General features: G+C 43.5%; 1 protein-coding gene and 1 long non-coding RNA gene across 4 annotated transcripts in view; one reads left to right on the top strand and one right to left on the bottom strand.

Moving 5' to 3' along the window:
- cpx (synaptic transmission protein complexin) overlaps positions 1 to 18,434 on the bottom strand; it is a 406,174-nt gene that overhangs the window by 42,819 nt on the left and 344,921 nt on the right. The window lies entirely within an intron of this gene.
- Positions 2,560 to 18,434, top strand: part of LOC142775073 (uncharacterized) — a 45,401-nt gene continuing 29,526 nt past the window's right edge. The window contains exon 1 of the long non-coding RNA XR_012886659.1: positions 2,560 to 2,711. This is a non-coding gene — a long non-coding RNA (uncharacterized LOC142775073). The remainder of the gene's footprint in view (positions 2,712 to 18,434) is intronic.

Below are 18,434 nucleotides of genomic sequence, written 5' to 3'. Positions count from 1 at the left end.
GGAAAGGGGGCACACATCTTGCCACATTCTGTTTTCATGAATACTAGTTAAATTTTAATTGTATAATATAATATCATGAATTGAAGTAAAACGGAGAAAACGGGCATGGGAGTAGGTGCCAGATCAGGTGAAATAGCACTAAGCAGCCAATGGTATGAGATTGTGAAAGTACGTTACAGACTTAGTATAGGCTCTATAGCATATGTCTAGCTGATATGTCGTTTGGGCTAAACCACCATATGAAAACGCTAGAAGTTTTTTATAATGCGTAAAAATACGTAAAAATACAGTTTTTGTTTAAATTTAGCTCCATTCCGCCTTGTTTATGCCTGTTAGAAATAGCCTCCCACCATTTGAAACTGTGAAGGCTCTTGTAAAACGCATCTATGTTCACCTTTAACATTTCTACGTAACCATGGTCGAGCAGTGACATTCAGACTTCATTTTCAAGGCCCCCCACAAATAGGCGACATAAATAGCCGTTGATTATCGAGAACTCTTTATTTTGCGTTTGAAGGCCCTGCATAATAAACATTTGCGGCCCGCCAGAAGTTATCCGTCGCATTTCATAAGGCTCGCGGTCTAGTGCCTTCTGAAACAAAAGTAAGCTTTCACTTTTACTTTGTTTGAGCTCATTGGGAGGGCACAAACAAATGTGCTGTTTGAAAGGTCAAATTTAAGAAGAGGGCACACTTGTATTGCAAAAGTTGTCGTCCCCCCCCCCCCCCCCAGCCTGAAAACAAGGGAGCGCCGGTAGCTCCTCCATCCCCCCTGTCCTCCCCCTAGTGACCTACGATACTATTACTTAGCATCGTTTCAAATCTGATACGTTTTTTTACCTCGTTTCAGTTCGCAAAAAAAAAAATAATGAAGCAGCCAGGACACTAATACAACCAAGAAGGTTCTGCAGCATTGATTTTCAACAAGGAACTATTACAGTTACTAAACTTAACTTCTTAACTAGCGCTTGCCGCTGTGCTTCCAAAACCGTGCTACAAATGAAGGCCTCCAAGGTGCCGGAATCACATGACCTTGTGTTCGCAGACAATTGCTGCTTGCCCTTGGCCGGCTGCCTTCGGTAATTATTCGTCCTGCGTTAGGGTTGGTTAAGTTTTTCTTTTTTACGGACAATTCTAGTGTAACATTTTTTTCTGAGCATTAAAGAGAGAGAGAGAGGCTAGGCATGTGTTCAAAAAAGCATTCCCGCAAAACTCGTTTCGTAAGAGAAAACTTCGGCCAATCTTGACGCCAAGCATATCATTAGGGATGGCAGCCGGCCACTGTCGATGGGAGCGCTTACGAAAGAAAGTTTTGTGGATTGGGCTCCTGAAATGATTCGTCAAGACGACTGCAATGGACGGTGCGTCATAATTTGAACGCGTTTTTTTTTCAAAGGACCATTTAAGCAATAAGTTTGAAGTAGTGTGCTCTGGCGTCATCGCTTGAGAAAAAGGATATTCGTTAAGTATAGCGCAAAACTAAACCACAAACCGTTAAGAAAGAATATTTGCCAGTGGGAAACGTTTTCCAAAGAGAAAAAAAGGCGAAAAGACAAAGGAAGCCGTACGCGACTACAATATACTCACTGCTTGGCGAAGATAAGTTGACCTGGTTTAGCAGAGCATTAACGCAAGCATAGCGAGCGAGGAAGTAATGATGTGGCCATGGCCTTGCGACCGTGCGCGGGAAACGGACACTAAGCGAGAGCACCCGCAGCAGCCTTCTGTAACAACGCAGCTGGCAGTGAAGAATGGCGAGTGTTTCACAAGACACACGTGCGCAAAAAACGAAAGAGCTGAGCTCTGCTCTGTCGATGACTGTATCGCTGAAACTTAGATTACACAACTATAGAACACAACATTACACAACACAGAATACACAACTAACGAAGCCATAAAAAAGTAAAATAATTATTACTTTTGCAAAGGTCGTACTGAGCCACGAGTATTCGTACCAAAATGCCGCACAACAGACGTGGTTCAGCACCACTTAGGCTTTGAAGTAGCCTTTGAAGTAGCACTTCATAGAAAAAGGGCATAATTTTAATTCTAAACTGCTTTTGAGTGGGTGCTTCTGCTGAACATTGTATTATAAGCGGCCAATATAATACCAACGCAGTAGCACATTAGTAACTGCCTGAACACTTTTTAACATTAGACTGGCACCATTTATGCGGGCAGAAAGTGTTTTGACCTGGTGCGCGTGCTGTATTTGATCATACATATTAGTATATATTAATAAAGTCACGCAAACAGGGCTGCATATACTTATCCGATATCATAGTTAACTCCCTGTAGGTAATATCTTGTGGCAAATATATCGGGTGGTACTATTGAAACGATCGTATTATTCAAATTGCTCGGTTCGGCCGCAATTATCAGAAATATTATTTCAGAAAGTTGCCTGACATTTCTCGGCAGTTGTTAGTGAGCAGCTTTCTCTGTTAATTTGAGTGCGTAAAAGAATACGACTGACCTTCGCGGGTTGTTAAACGTCATTTCCTTGTGAGCTGCATTGTCCGCGATGGATGATGCATCGCGAAAATGCAAGACTCTGCGGTCCGGCCGGCTGTCAGGTGGCCAAGTTCCCGTGGGCGTGTATATCGGCACGTCACATTTCGCCGCCGTCCAGAACACAATGCTGTTCAACCCAAGAGCGGAAGCGATTCCAATATCTGCCGCACTGGAAATTTTGTATCGCCTTTGCTGCACGTAAGTGTATCCTCTGCATTTGTGACTGCGTACCGTTACACTGTACTGTTCATTTATTATATCAGGTTTTATTTCTTGCTCGGGCCTAAAATAGGCCTGCAGTATTTGTAAATAAAATAAAAGAAGAATGAAAGCTGAAGAAAGGAAGGAAGGAAGGCACAGGAGCCAACGGAAAGGCAGGGATGTTAACCACTCCCGGGGGACTGGTAAACAGTCCAGGAGGACATAGGGGAATGAGGTGGCGAATATTAAAGATGGAGAAAGACATGTAAAGGGAGAGAGAGGAGAAATATCACTTCAGCTCTGGTGTGCGTCACGACACTGAAATAGGTCAGCTCAAGAAACACAGCGTGCACGACAGATTACTGCACGTCACTGGATTTCGTGCCAACCGGTTGTGCCCCCGCGATGTCCGTCGACAGCGCAGCTCTGGCCGACTGGCTCGCCCTATACGCCATCTACTGACGCCGACAAGATCTCTCGCTCAGTGGTGCCCCGTCCTCGGACTTCTGTGACCATGTCCATCTTTCCTATCTTCTCCTTACTTCCGTATGTGACTGTCCCTGCGCCTCTCTCTCCTCCTGCTCCTCTCTCTATCTCTATACCTTCAATTCCAATCCTTTCTAATCCCTCCTTACCCCCACCCCTCGTGAGCTACTGTAGAGGTGTTTTCCACCTGAGAGACAGTGACGGGGCTCAGTTTTATCTTTTCATTTAAGAATCACCTCCCCCGAACACGAGTCACTTCAGTCTCCCCCTTTCCTCTGTCGAAGCATACGCACTCGCCTACAACATATTGTTCTCATCCTTCACACCTCAAGATCTTAAGAAATGCACAGTAGCACGTTCAGCTCTTCACCACACTAGACGTGATTGCATACGCTTCAAACTGTCTAATTCATGGTACCAGGTGAAGAAGCAGCCCAGGTGAAGCTCCTGACCAAGGAGAAGCATAACAGCACGATACATCACACTGAAGCTTGTTGCTGTTCGCTCATACCACGAACGTCTGAGGACTACGTGGAATCACCCTACTGGAACAGTCACGAATATCCGGAGCATGTCGGGTGTCCCTGAATAACTGGCTGAAATTGCTGATTCAGCCAATTGGTGTATATTATTGTTAGTTTTTAATAAGCTAACACTACACATTTAAAAAAATGTTTTTGTAATACTAGTTCTTGCCGTAACCCTTTGTCATTACATCGGGGTATGATGAGATGAAGAAATGAATCAATTATTAGCGCTCTTTTTCATGTTTTACTGTTAATACTCAGGAAGGTGAATTAAAAGAGAGAAAGAGAGCAAGTCATACAGAAAGGGCACACTTTAGATAAGTCGCATCTACCCGTCTTCCATACGCGACTTAAGTAAAGATCACTCAATATTTATGCGCGTAAGTTAATGACGCGAAGTATAAAATAAGCATATTGTCTTATTCCATAAAAAATGGGCTACCTAAAAGCTTCGAATTGGAAGCGGCTGAGACTAACAACCTGCTCTCTGGAGTATATGCTTCGCTGAAAAGGGCTGAGAACGGTGCAATAACGTATAGAACCAACCGTTTTTACTTTGCTAAAATTTATTATTATTTTGCCGAAAGCACCCTTGCGAACGTCAGAACCGTGACGAGGGATAAAACGCTGAAGAGTAGTTCGTGTGATCCTTCGACTTCGTAAGTTGCGAGTGACTCTGCCCTGCTCAAGAATAATGCAGCACTGCGCGCCCATCAAATGTGAATGCACTTTAGTTATCCCGGGAGACTTAAATGCGCGCTGGCGCCGTTCTTCCACTATTGGCATACACGACGTTGGAAAAGACATCCATCGTTGATTTAGAGCGACGGTAAAGAATAAAACAAGAGACATCGAAATGCAAGTGCTTTCAGAGCATGATTGTTAAGGTCCCCATGGAGCTCGGCCGGAAATTAAAAGCTAACTTTTCTTTACGTCTTGTTGAATTTGCCTGAACTATAGAAATGCATAAAGTATTCACGACAAAAACAGACGACATTTTTCACTGATATTAAAGAGAAATGTGAAGAGTGACACTGCGAGCTAGTAAAAGTATGCCCTGTTCTCCGAAAAAACTTGAACGTCGTAATAGATATTGCACGTGCGAGACACTGAGCGTTTCGTTGCACGCAGACTAAAATATCGCAGCCCTAAACTCCGCTTCGCCGCTGCACAACGCTGGAATGTCTTCGACAGTATGCTTTCAGGATTGAGAGAAAGCAACACAACCAACTATTTATTTTCATTATTTTTAAGCCCAATTATTCTCACTCTTCGTGACGGGGACGAAAATTTATTGGCTTGTTTCACTGTCATACGTGCCACTGTGATGGCGTAGACCATCAATTCAATCGTTTTTAAAACATACGTAGAAAGACAGCTCATACCATAATGTAGGCATGAAAAGCCCAATCTTCCCAATCAGCCGTCTTCCCAGAAACCTTCGCGAACGGTTCAAGTTGGTTAAAGCAACGAAAATTTATAACGTCTTCAAGCGTCGTACTTTTTAAAGCATTAAGTGACCCAGAGACGGGCGCGCTATTAACCACGGCTAATTTCTATTTTTGTTGAATTTTAGACCAAATGCTACTAGCTCGGTTAATCGCACACCTGCCGCAACGGTCAGCATTGACTTATCTTGGGTAAATGATGACCAGTATTGGCTATTGGCTAAGTTTACTTAAATGAGTCTCAATTTTACACAGTGTTGCCGAATGTTGCTATACGCAGTCATAACCACTACAATGTATTTAGTCTCAATGTGGTGTGTATATGAATATTTGAACAATTTGGACAAAGTTAAACTATGAAAGTGTTGAACTCTTCGATTACGTGCAGTTCTACGTTTTTGTAAAAATATATCTGCTGTGGCATAGAACCTAAGCTTCATTGACTAAAGGTTCTCGGCGTAGTCGCACGGCGATTAAGAAAGACTGGGAGACAGAACAACGCCCAGTGCACCAATCTCTTATCCATATTTGTCAATAGAGAACAGCTACTAGAAGGAAAGAAGTAACAAAACTACAAAATAAAAAAGAAAGATGAGAGAGAAAGAATATGAGCAAGGTAAGAAGGTTAACTAAAGAAAAAAAAAAGACTGAAAAAGCATGGGCGCAGGCGCCAAGTTCACCCTTTAGCTCACAATGAGAGAAAATGTAGCTAGCTGGTAGACATTACCGTTATTAAAAAACACTAGCACAGGACAAGGAGCAGCACAACACCTGTGTCCATGTCTGCACGCCTCCAATTTTTCTTTCATATATAGCGCTAGATTAGCTGCTGTTCCGTTGTGCAAAAGCTTCACGAAAGTGCAAAGCTCGTTTCTATAGTCTTTCTTCTGAAGCACTTAGATTGATGAAGCCCTTACATAGGCACGCATATTCGACGTGTTTTTGCTTTCGTTAAATTGCGTCCTCGCATGTGCTTGTCGAGACATTTGCAGCACGGTCTGGGCATCGTGCACTGCTTCGCGAACGAGATTAGGAAGTGGCAGGGCTTTCCGACTTATTTTAATTACATGCCCATCTCGCATGCATCCGCTGCTCTTGTCTTCCAAGAAATTACGTTCTGCATGAGCTATAGCCTTCGCACAGTGACGTCAAACGAAACATGAATGCACAGGTGTGGTGTAACACTTGTCGGCTCCCTTGTTTCAGCGGTTGTCTGCGGCGAACACAATGAAGGAACAATAGCGCGAAGACGTTGGGCAACATGGAGATTGGTGATGCGATGTGTTACACGAACGGTACTTCGCGCTGTCTCAGATTATATATATATATATATATATATATATATATATATATATATATATATATATATATATATATATATATATATATATATATATATATATATATATATATATATATATATATATATATGAGATCTAACAGACAATAATGCCACGGAATGTATAGGGGAAGTTATTAGAACCAATGCTCACGGCAAGGTATTTTTCACCCACTTTTCTTTCATCTAATTTACATTACATTGGCTCTAATAACTTCTCCTATACATTCCGTGGCATCATTGTCTGTTATATCTCATTAATATTGTGTTAAAACACGGAAAAACGAGCCCTTAGGTGTACACTTCTTTCCCTTATATATATATATATATATATATATATATATATATATATATATATATATATATATATATATATATATATATATATATATATATATATATATATATATATATATATATGGAGCAAGTAAGAGGAAGAGAGAGACAAAGAATGGCTCCGCTGAGTCTATCTGTATAGGAGTGGCCGGGGCTTCAACGGCAACACATGTCGCTTCAGGCGCGAGGCGCGACATCACAGTTTGCATAGTACAGGACCCAGCACGCAACTGGCTTTCTATAGATGTATATTTAGCTCGATGCTATGGTTATGCTCTGTCTAACAAATGCTGTCGATCACTGCACGTGTTTGTTGGTGAGACTGCGTCTATGTGTAAATCCACGAACTGTTGATAGTCCTCTTTTCAGAACCATGCTCCTCATTCGGCCGATCTCGTGCATCATCCCCACTTGCCAGCAGTCGTCTTTAGATGCAAGCGGCCAATATTTATTTATTGCCCAAAGCCTTGCTACATCGAAAAGCCGACAGGTCGACAAGCAGGGGATGTTGCTTAGCGTATGCGCATCAGTAATGCCGTTTCCTGTGCGGGATGTGAAAGGAGATGAGTCCAGTCTCGAGCTCACTCGTAATCCTCCGGCTTATGCCACATGTATCCCCGGCACAAAAGATAGCAAGAGGGGGCGCGGGGAAATCTTCGCGCCGCGCAGACAATCGATCTTCCCGAGAGTCTGATATAAATCGAAGGAAGTGACCCAGATTTTAACGATCGGCGATTATCAGGCCCGCGAAGCTGTATAGTACGCAGTTGAGGTGGAGATGATGGTGTACATTCAGTGACATCTTGTCAAATCGAACGACCTTGCTATCTGTACCGCGTCAGGGACAGAGGCACCCGATAGCTAGTAGATGTGGCACTGTTGTGTCTGCGTTTGACATTGTGACACGGCCCGCAGAGGAAGCAAAAGGCTCGCACGTGTGAATGAGCACGCAGAGAATGCAATTCGCGACGTCTCTTTAGTAATTGTGTGTGTGTGTGTAAAAATAAAACGCGTTGGCAACTATGCGATAGCAACTACATCTACAAACAAACAAACACCATTATTCATCTTGCTTTCGTTCCGGCGTACACCCTTTTCTTGAGCTAGCGCGTCTTTTCTTTGGTATGGACAAAATGGTTACCGAAAAAAGGAAGTTATGCATGCATTTCTTTTTTGTGTTTTCAAGTTTGATAACAACTCGCGCTGCAAGCAATGGGCAACTAAATAAATAAATAAATAAATAAATAGATTAGGTCGATGTTCATCATCGGAAAAAAATAACCTGAATGCTTAAGGGCAATGCCGAATGTCGATAGCGTGTCCCCGGAAAAACGTACCAGAACCAGCACACGCGGTGTCGTGTCAATTGAACGCTCGAAGAGCCCAAACGCGCTTGCTTGCACACAGGAACTCTACAAATTCACAGCGTCAACAGACACGTGCATGTACAAAGCAATTCAACAAAAAAAAACTAAAATAATTTCCAGGCCTGACAGTTCAGGTTGTGTGTTGAAACCTTGCTATATTGATTTTTGTTTTATCTTGATTTTTTCAATATTTATTTTATGTAATTAATTCACTTTGCTCGGCTGGGTTTTGACATTACGAACGGACAACGGACGCACGATAAAAGGTAAAACCTCCTTGGGGCCCGGCGACTATGGCGGCTAAGCCATTCGCGCGTTGACGCCATTTCGTTTACAATCGTTCTCTTGCTTTCACGTTCCCTTAGTGGGCTCTGCGGCTGCTGCTGATTGTAGTGGCGGAGGTGGTGATGATGATTATAATTTGCATCACATAAGTGGTCGACGCCACCACACTGTCACATTCCACTCATAGGGCTTTAAACATGGTCACCAAAGACTTAGCGGCTTTCAGAGAGTGACAGCAGGAGTTATTGTGTCAATACATATACGAAAAATAGAGTGTGAAATACTATTTCCTATATTCCGTGCGAAACAAGCCCTAGAAGGGGCTGACTATGAGCCACGCTCTATACGCCCACCCCCGCCATTTTGACATAGCATGTGAGACGTTATCATCAACTACTACACAAGCAAGTAAACACTGGCACCACTACATGTATTACGGTTAGCTCATGTAGACCTACACGTTACACACACTCCATGACACTAACTGAATATACACACCATTCTAACTGCTATAAATACTCATAACTTCCTAGAGCCACAATGGAATGGAACGAACTAGCTTTATGAACTGCTAAGATTCACTCACATAGATTGACAAACGAGGAAACCTTACTGACACAACACGGTTGAGTTATGTTATTCCTGACTCATTTATTTTTATGTACGGCTCTTTTTCTGGTACTCTTTCAAGTGGTGTGAAACTTATATTGTAAAATTTCTATAGTTAACTTATGTTTAAATTTGTGTATTCCAGTACAATGTAGGGCAACGTAGTGTAATTTGTTTACTGTTTTTACGTATTCTGCGGTAACTGCCCCGTTACCACGATGCCTTTTTTTCTTGTCACATTCATGTGTTTTTCAAATAAATCTTTTCAATTGTGAGTCAGAGCTCATCCGTGTTCCTTCCATTCATTTCCGTCTCCATCATTCTTGCGCTGTAGCCAAACATGCGCTCTGTATAGAGGTGCTCCCTGGGCGGACTGTGGAGTGATTGAGCGCGCGTTGGCCCTACGAACAGAGTCTGGCTGGTGCGGCATGCGATCCTGCTTTGCCATTTCTCTCTCTCACGTATGATGGAGAGCTTGACGTTTCTTGCTCTACCTATGCCGCTGCAATCCACTTCGTCCCGGAGTGCCTCTTGCCCCAGGATGAAACCATGTCTGCTTCTTCCTGCTGGCCACTCTCCAACCCTCACCCTTTCCACTTTTTTCCTCACCATCTTCCCTCAATTTACTTGAAACTAAGTCAAAAGGCATGCAAAGAAAAAAATTTGTAGATCCTACGTATTATGGGAGTCAATAATATGTGACGCACGAATGAGGAAGGTTGAATTGCCCTATCAAAATTAATACAACTTTTCGAAGCGTACGTAGATTATAACGTACATGGCTTCCATGTGATTATTATCATGTCTGGCATTTCTGTGCGTCGGATATTCTCGTCACGTGATACCGAATTTGGTATATGTGAGGCTAGCCAAACAACCGCAAGCGCATCATGAGTGTGGTATGTAGTCATGTTTTTACATGACACGCATGTCATTTTATTAGGTTTGCACCAGTCGAATCTTTGCACAAGTTAAATGGATGAGCTTTGTCATTCATCCACGTCACGCAATACCAAACTTGGTAGTGTGAAGCTCGCGAAACGACCGCGAGCGCATCATGAGCGTGGCATGTAGTGATGTTCTTACATGACACGCATGTGGTGATTATCATGTTTGCACCAGTATCCTACCTTCATCATCCATTCACGTCCCGTAATACCGAATTTGGTGTATGTGAATCTAGCGAAACGATCGCGAGCGAATCATGAGCGTGGCATGTAGTCATGTTCTTTCATGACACACATGTCATGATTTTCACGTGAGGGCCCGTCACATGTTCGCCATGATGTCATGCCATACCAAACCAGTTCTACGATATGTCATGTGAACGAAACTACCGCAGGAGCAGCAAGGCCTTGACATGTTAATCATGACATTTATGACATAAATATGACGATTTTCATGTCATGACTAGTCACTTATGCTCGTCATACAGCCATGATATGCCACACCAATTTTAATATAAATCCCTTTATCCAAACGGCCAGGAGAGCTAAAAGTTGTAGGCGGCAAGATAGATAGATAGATAGATAGATAGATAGATAGATAGATAGATAGATAGATAGATAGATAGATAGATAGATAGATAGATAGATAGATAGATAGATAGATAGATAGATAGATAGATAGATAGATAGATAGATAGATAGATAGATAGATACGGTCAAACTCACCGAAGTTCCTTGACAAATGTTTCGCATTTAAAAACGAGATGGCACCTACTGGCCCTGGTATGGCACGACCTGGTCGGTATTGGATTCGACCAGCAATATCATGGTACACAAAGTTTATGCATACATAATATAATAAATCTCACAGTTCGCAGTAGTTCATGCTTACATTCAGACCGTGAAAAGAGGCGAGGAATGGACGTTTTGCGCCTGTTAAGCTCTTTATCTGGCAAAATTCGGTGCACGGGCTATGGGATGTGTATTGAAATCTCTTGCGAAGTGCACAAACTATGCAGCGTTTACAATATCACTTAGGGCTGTTGTAGGGGGCAAGTTATGTATGGCATCCCTCTTGAAACGTTAACGGCTTCTTTTATCTCGTGTCATGACACACTGACTCGGTTGTAGAGAAAACGCTTAAGGTTATTCGAAGTCTCACGCAATGCATACTATATGTACTCTGCAGTGGAGCTTTCCGCAGACGACAGCAGCGCCAGAATGCGCAGCCTAGCGACCGGAAGACAAGAGACACACAATAATGAATGAATAAATAAATAAATAAATAAATAAATAAATTGGTCGTGGGTACCTCTGTGACAGAAATTATTTCGTTTTCAGATAAACTCGGTCCGAATTGTTAACTGCCACCGCTCTTGCCGAAGCAACAAATTTCAGTCGGAACGATGTTGTTGTGCACATCGACGCTGTTTTACGCAGGCATTATCTGCGCGGAAAAGTGCCTTTCAGTACGGTGATTAAAAAACTTTTTTTTTGTCTTTACCTTACTAAAATATTGTTTTTCACGTTATTGCACCGGAATACAGCTGCAGTTGCTTCTGTTTCCATTGCCTACCACAAATTCAACGAAAAACGTGGACTAAATATGCGCGTTGCATCAACATAACTCACATTTCCATTTAGATGTGTGTCTGGAAAGCGTTAGAGGCCATCGAGGAAATCTCAGATGCGATTGTTATTCTTTTCGAGGACACAACCCTCTTGAAATTGTGGATCACCGAACAGCTGGCTACCCTTGCTGCATGAGAAGTGGAGTTTAAATGGTAAGGAAAAACTAGGGCAATAAATATTGCTGGCATGCGTTTGCGTGCTAGCGTGCCACATATCCCAACGACGTGAATTGGCGAGCATGGGCCCCTGCTTGGTCTATACTATGAGAATTTCCCTCTGTGCCTTCTGCGATTTTTCATCTCTCTTCTGCGCACCTTTGCATTCCGCGCTTGCGGTGCATGACTGGTGTGCATACTTAATCCTCATGGCCCCCTTGTTTCCTAGTTCATTTCACCTCTTTACTCGTAGCCAGGTGCTTTATCATGCGAACGATTCATCTTTCATTTTTTTCACGTCGTTTTTCACCTACAACAATCAAGGCGGCTGCGGTTCTCCTATCGCCAGTGAAAGGCACAAAGGCTCTTAACAAAAAGCCGAATTCACGAAGCTTCTGGTTCGCAAGTGCTATTTTTCATTGGAAGACCGCCCTAGTTAGGTACGTTCAGCATCAGCATAGGCCGGAATGTCCTTTTCGGAGCAATTCTGGGGGTGTTTGCGAATACGAAGCGCACAAATTTACGCAAACCGGCGTGCACCTGTCGGGCGAAGGCGGCTTGTCACGCACATCAGAAGCGTGAGCGCACACGCCAAATAGCTGGGGCGCACGCCTTCTGCAAGTGGGTGCTAGAAAATGTTGGCCCGATGGCTCGCTGAACTAATCTTGTAATAAGAGAACGTTTGCAGCTTGCATACTCAACGCAACATGCCAGGACATTCTCAGCGAAGGCACTGTTGCATAAGGGATAAAGAGAAGCCGCAGTGCTTTCAGCGCACCACTCGTCAGCGGGGCGAAGTCTCGACGGGCTTCGTATAGTCAGCACCACTAACCAGCTGAAATAGCGGAGACAACGGCGCCACTAGTACGCCAATCTTAACACACGCGCGTACCACTAGCACTGCGCGCCGTATAGCTCTATGTTGAAATGGCATTTTCAATATGATTTCCTAGCTTTTCAAAGAAGGTATGCGTAATTAGAAATACACGCACCTATGGGGAAACACTGTACTGCGCCTGCACGGCGCTCGCATTTGCGCTTCGCGAAGAAGGACGTCGTGCGTGCCGCCTGTTCAATACGCGCTAACATCAGCGATGAAGCGCGCACATGTGCTAGTGAGGTTGCGTTGCGTGCGAAGAAGGCGAGCAGACAGGAAAAAAAAACAATCGAGGCGCAACCGAAGAAGACGCCAGGCGCAAATGAAGCCAATTTGCTCGTAGTGGAACAATCTCTGTATGTACAGCCAAAGATGTCGCAAGTTTTGCGCCCGTCTGTTGTGCCGTCTGCGTGAGCTTTGGGTCGTTCAACTACATATGAGAAGCGATGGATGTTTTTTGACCGTATTTTTTTTGGCTGATCATAGTATGCAGATTCTGAAGCTTATATGGTATGCGCAGCTCTGTAATGTTTCTCGGAGAATGTTGTTCGTCCGAGTTCGCAGGGGAATTACAGAGTTTCCGACTTATGGCAGCACAATATGGGCATCGCAATAAGAATATTACCATAAAACCAGTTATAAGGTCGGTGGTGAACGAATCATTAGAATATAATGGTAATTTTATAGTATTCTATTTGCTTTACTGACGTGGGAAGAGTGTTTGCGAGCGAGTATTATCGCGTCAACCTATGTGCAAAAACAATAATGTTTGTATTTTCCAGACGACGCCTACATGTCCATTTAGCTTACTGTAACTTCCAATGATATTCTTCAACGAACGAATACTGGTCTAGCACGCTTCTGGCAGGGTCAGGCGCTGAGTACTTGTCTAGAACTGCCGCGATGTGCTTCAACGTACGCAATGATTGTGTTTGTCAACAATCGTCTAGTCACAACGTACACTTTTGTAGATTGCCTCAGTACCCACATCCGACGTATCTCCGGAATTTCCGACCCCCGCCTGCGTCTGTTACCCTCCAAAAGACATCCTACGTTTTTGAATAACATAGTGAAGCACCGAAACAGCCTTTCATCAGGATTCACACCAAAAGCAAGAGTTACATGTCCCTTGCGTTACCTCGACAAGCCACAGGTACACCTCGATATTCCAGAGGTAAGGAAGAAGACCTACCCCTCTATAACAGTATTACAACAAGCGATGCTGCTATTATTACGTGAGACATACTCAGACCGAAGAAAGTTCTATATCAATGAATCGGTCTTCTTCGCCACCTCATCAGGTGCAGTTGTACTTCCGTCTGCAGAAATGACAACGGAATCAATACCGTTCCACACGGCCCTTTTGATTGTGATCAGAGCCTATCCGAATAAAGCTTGATCAGGATCAGGCGCTGTACACGTTCACATTTAATCACGATCAGCCTCGACGACTGCAACCTTCGCATCGTGATCTGGCTCCATGATTGTGATTTGGCTGACATCAGTATCCAACTTCTTGGCCGTCTCCTAGCTTCCAAAGCTCTCAATCACATAAATTGATCCTTCGCTGAAGTTATAAATATCACCTCAAATTTCCCGCTCCTATGGGACACTAATATAACACTCCTGGAGAGGTGTTGCATTTACAAAGGCTCACTTGTTATGCATCAAAATGGCGACACGTCTACATATGGCTCCTGGAGAACCAAACAAACGATAGAACCCATCGTGTGTGGCTGCTCTCGCTATGGCACTCAACGATGACCGCTCCGCATGATTTTGACCCAGCTAGGCTCAAAATCAATTTTCGCAGTCAAATGTCTATGACCATGAACATGTACGTTGAAGGCGCTGAAGGCAACTAAAACGTTTCTGGAGTACCAACAAGGTTGTACGACCAACTGTAGACTTGATGTGTGCCCCCTAGTGCGCGCGTAGTTCTGTCAACCTTTCATAATGCGATAAAAACTTACCCAAGAGGCCATGTAAACCTCTTGAATTGATTATTGTCTCTCTTTTCGCCCTCTTGACCCTTCTCCGCAAGTGCAGGATAGCAAAGTGCGTCTGATTAACCTCCCTGTCTTTCCTTTCTTCTCTCTTTCCAATGATATTCTGTGATCTGATGTAAAGGTGCAGCTGAACGTTCACAAATTTGATACTCTTTGTCAAAGCGTAATAAATAACACCAACGGAAATAACAAAAAAGCGAATGCGCAACACAAAACCAAATGCGTGAGAATGCAAGCGTGCTGCACTAAAGTACTAGTGCTATAATTCACTATAGCTCTATGATGTACTTTATGGCTTCATTATCACCAACCTAACTACGCCCACTGCAGGACAAATGCCTTTCCCATGTTCCGCCAGTCAACTCTGTACTGTTCTTGTGGCTGCCATTTTATACCCGCAAACTTCTTGATATCACGTGCCCACCTAACTTCCTGTCTCCCTGTAGCCAGCTTGCCTTCTCTGGGAATTCATTCAGTTACCCTTAATAACCAGCGGTTATCCTGCCTACGCGCTACATGCCCGGCCCATGTCCATTTCCTCTTCTTGATTTCAACTATTATATCCTTAACCTCCGTTCGTTCCTTAATCCACTCTGCTCTTTTCTTATCTCTTAAGGTTACACCTACCATTTTTCTTTCCATTGCTCGCTGCGTCGTCCTCAATTTAAGCTGAACCCTCTTTGTAAATCTCCAGGTCTCTGCTCCATAACTAATTACCGGCAAGATGCAGCTGTTATGTACCTTCCTCTTGAAGAATAGTGGCAATCTACCTGCCTTGACTTTAGACTGCTTGCCAAATGTGCTACACCCAATTCTTATTTTTCTAGTTACTTCAAACTTGTGGTTAGGCTCCACGGTTATTATCTGTCCTAAGTCGGCATAGCTTTACAAATTCTAGTGCACTATTATTTATCTCGAAGCGCTGTTCTCTTCCGACGCTGTTGTACATTACTTTCGTTTTCTGCAGATTAATTTTAAGACCTACCTTTCTGCTCTCCTTCTCTAGCTCCGTTATCGTGAGTTGCAATTGGTCCCCTGAGTTACTCAGCAATGCAATGTCATCCGCGAAGCGCAGGTTAGAAGGTACACTTCATTGACTCTTATCCGAAACTCTTCCCACTCTAGGCATCTGAAACCCTTCTGCAAGCACGCGTTAAATAGCATTGGCGAGATTGTATCCCCCTGCCTTACACCCTTCTTGATTAGTATTTTGTTGCTTTCTTTATGGAGCACTATGGTGGCAGTTGATTCCCTGTATATTTCTTCCAGGGTGTTTATATATGCTCCGTCGACGCCCTCATTCCGCAGTGTCCGCATGACTGCTGATATTTCTACTGAATCAGTAGCCTTCTCGTAATCTATGAAGGCTATATGTAGAGTGGTTCACTGTATTCTGAACATTTCTCTATTACCTGATTGATAGTATGAATGTGGTCGATTGTTGAGTAGCCTGTTTGAAATCCTGTTTGTTCATTTTGTTGATTTAATTCTAATGTTTTCTTAACTCTGTTAGAAATTGCTTTTGTAAATAGCTTGTATACTACGGAGAGCAAGCTGATCGGCCTGTAATTCTTCAAGTCCTTGTCATCTCCTTTCTCAGATATTAATGTGATGTTGGCATTCTTCGAAGGTTCTGGTACTCTTCCTGTCAGGAGACACCTCGGTAACAGGGTGGCTAGTTTTTCTAACACAATCTGTCCTCCTCCTTTCAGCAGATTTGATGTTATCTGATCCTCACCACCAACTTTGCCTCTTTGCGTTCCCTCCAAGGCTTTCCTGACTTGTTCTATCATTACTGGTGAGATGCCATCTTGCTTACTGCTATAGATCTTATATTGATGTTATGATTTTCCCGGCTACTGTACAGATCTTTGTAAAACTCCTCCGCTATTTTTGCTATCCTATTCATATTGGTAGTTATTTTGCTTTCTCTGTCCCTTAGTGCACACATCTGCTTTTAGCATATTCCAAGTTTCCTCTTAACTGCTTTGACCCTTCCTCCGTTCTTCAGAGCGTGTTCAATTATTTCCATGCTTATATGATACCAATCGGAAGAGGTTTGAATAACAATGCGCTTCCTAAGCGGAAACCTTGGTGCATTTCTGATTGCCACATGAGCTGAGTAGTATACTCAACTTCATGGTTTACGAAAAATCCCGCCCTCGGAATAGCCAACAATTGTGGCGCGCCCTGCTACTTCGAATTTAGCTGCTTCCAGTCGAAACATGCAATTAGGCCCGCCAAAAAATCGAGTATGACCGGCTGAGTTGCCAGTAACCGCACAACAACCCTGCCTAACAGTCACTCTCTCGAACAGCTCGACGGAGGAACGTTTAAAGTTGGAGCGAAAACATGCTCGACCGAGTAATTATCCAAATGCAATGGTCCCAAGAGTAAGTACACTGTCTTCGGAATGTGGGTTAGGCGCTGCGCGCAACTGCGCCACGTGTACAAGACAGCCCCAAATGATTCAACGTTGTAACGCTGTCCGATGCCTAAAGACTAAAGTCCGTAAGAGTCCCTTGTAATTAGTTTTTGAGCACACCGGGCAATTCGAGTGTAATTTCCCGCAACGCAGTCCAGGAAACTTTCGTGGAATACTTTTTGAAGACTTATGTCGCCACCAGAAGGAAGGCTAACGCATGGCATTGAACTTATCACATAATAAGATACTCCTGATGCAGCAAAAAAAAAAAACACGAAGCGGAATATTGAGTCGTTGGTGGCTCGGTGGTACTCATTTCGTTTTATTGTATTCAGACATGACGACCTAATACAATTAGTTACGTAGATTGCACACATAGCTGGGAAACATCATGTTATATGTAGGGTCCGAGTCGCTTTCCGATACGTAAACTTTCCACCATTTGCCATTGTCGCCTGTGCTTGCGGTGCATGCGTGTATACTTAGTTTCAGTGCAAAAAAAACAAAACAAAGCAGTTACAGAAGCAAGAGCTTGCGCGCCTTCCAACCATTCACTCTCCCTGAACAGCGCATGGTGCGACTAGGTGCGTGTCGCATTAAGTGCAAGGCCGCTCACCGTGCATAGAAATGATGTCACAGCGGACTACACTTGGAGCCACAGATTCACTTTTTTTGTCCCTCCCTCGTGTTGTTTTTTTAGTGCACGCCCACGAAGCCACCTGCCAATTACGCAAGTTGGTTTATCGCTTATCGCTTTGATATACAGTGTCATAATAACATTATAGTTGTAGGGGTTTAACGCCCCAAATTCGCTATGTGATTTTGAGAAACGCCGTAGTGGAGGGCTCCGGAAATTTCGACCACCGGGGGTTCTTTAACGTGCACTTAAATCTAAGTACACGGGCCACAAGCGTTCTCGCCTGAATTGAAACTTCCTCTTATTAGAGTTCTTTTTTAGCAAGTTACAGAAATAGGGTACGCAAATACGGTAAGGCATTATACCCTAGTGCTCCTCCTCTCTCACCCGTTGAGCTTAAGCCACTCCTAGTTCCAGTGACAGTGTGACCCCCCAAAACACAGGTTTTTCGTTTAAAGTACGAAGGCTCACAGAAAACAACGAGGCCTGTCAGCCCCGCGGTAATTTTTGAGAAAACATTTTGTGGTGCTAAGGTGCCTTCACTAAACTTAGGAGCGGCCAAGAAACAATGAACGAGAAAGGACGGTGGTACCAGAATTACGCACTCTATTTCCGCACCGTAGTTTGATGGCTTTCTCAAA

Source organism: Rhipicephalus microplus, chromosome X, assembly GCF_043290135.1.
Source record: "Rhipicephalus microplus isolate Deutch F79 chromosome X, USDA_Rmic, whole genome shotgun sequence".
Taxonomy (NCBI): domain Eukaryota; kingdom Metazoa; phylum Arthropoda; class Arachnida; order Ixodida; family Ixodidae; genus Rhipicephalus; species Rhipicephalus microplus.
Note: the sequence above shows the minus strand (reverse complement) of the source record. Positions and strands in the feature narration are given on the sequence as shown.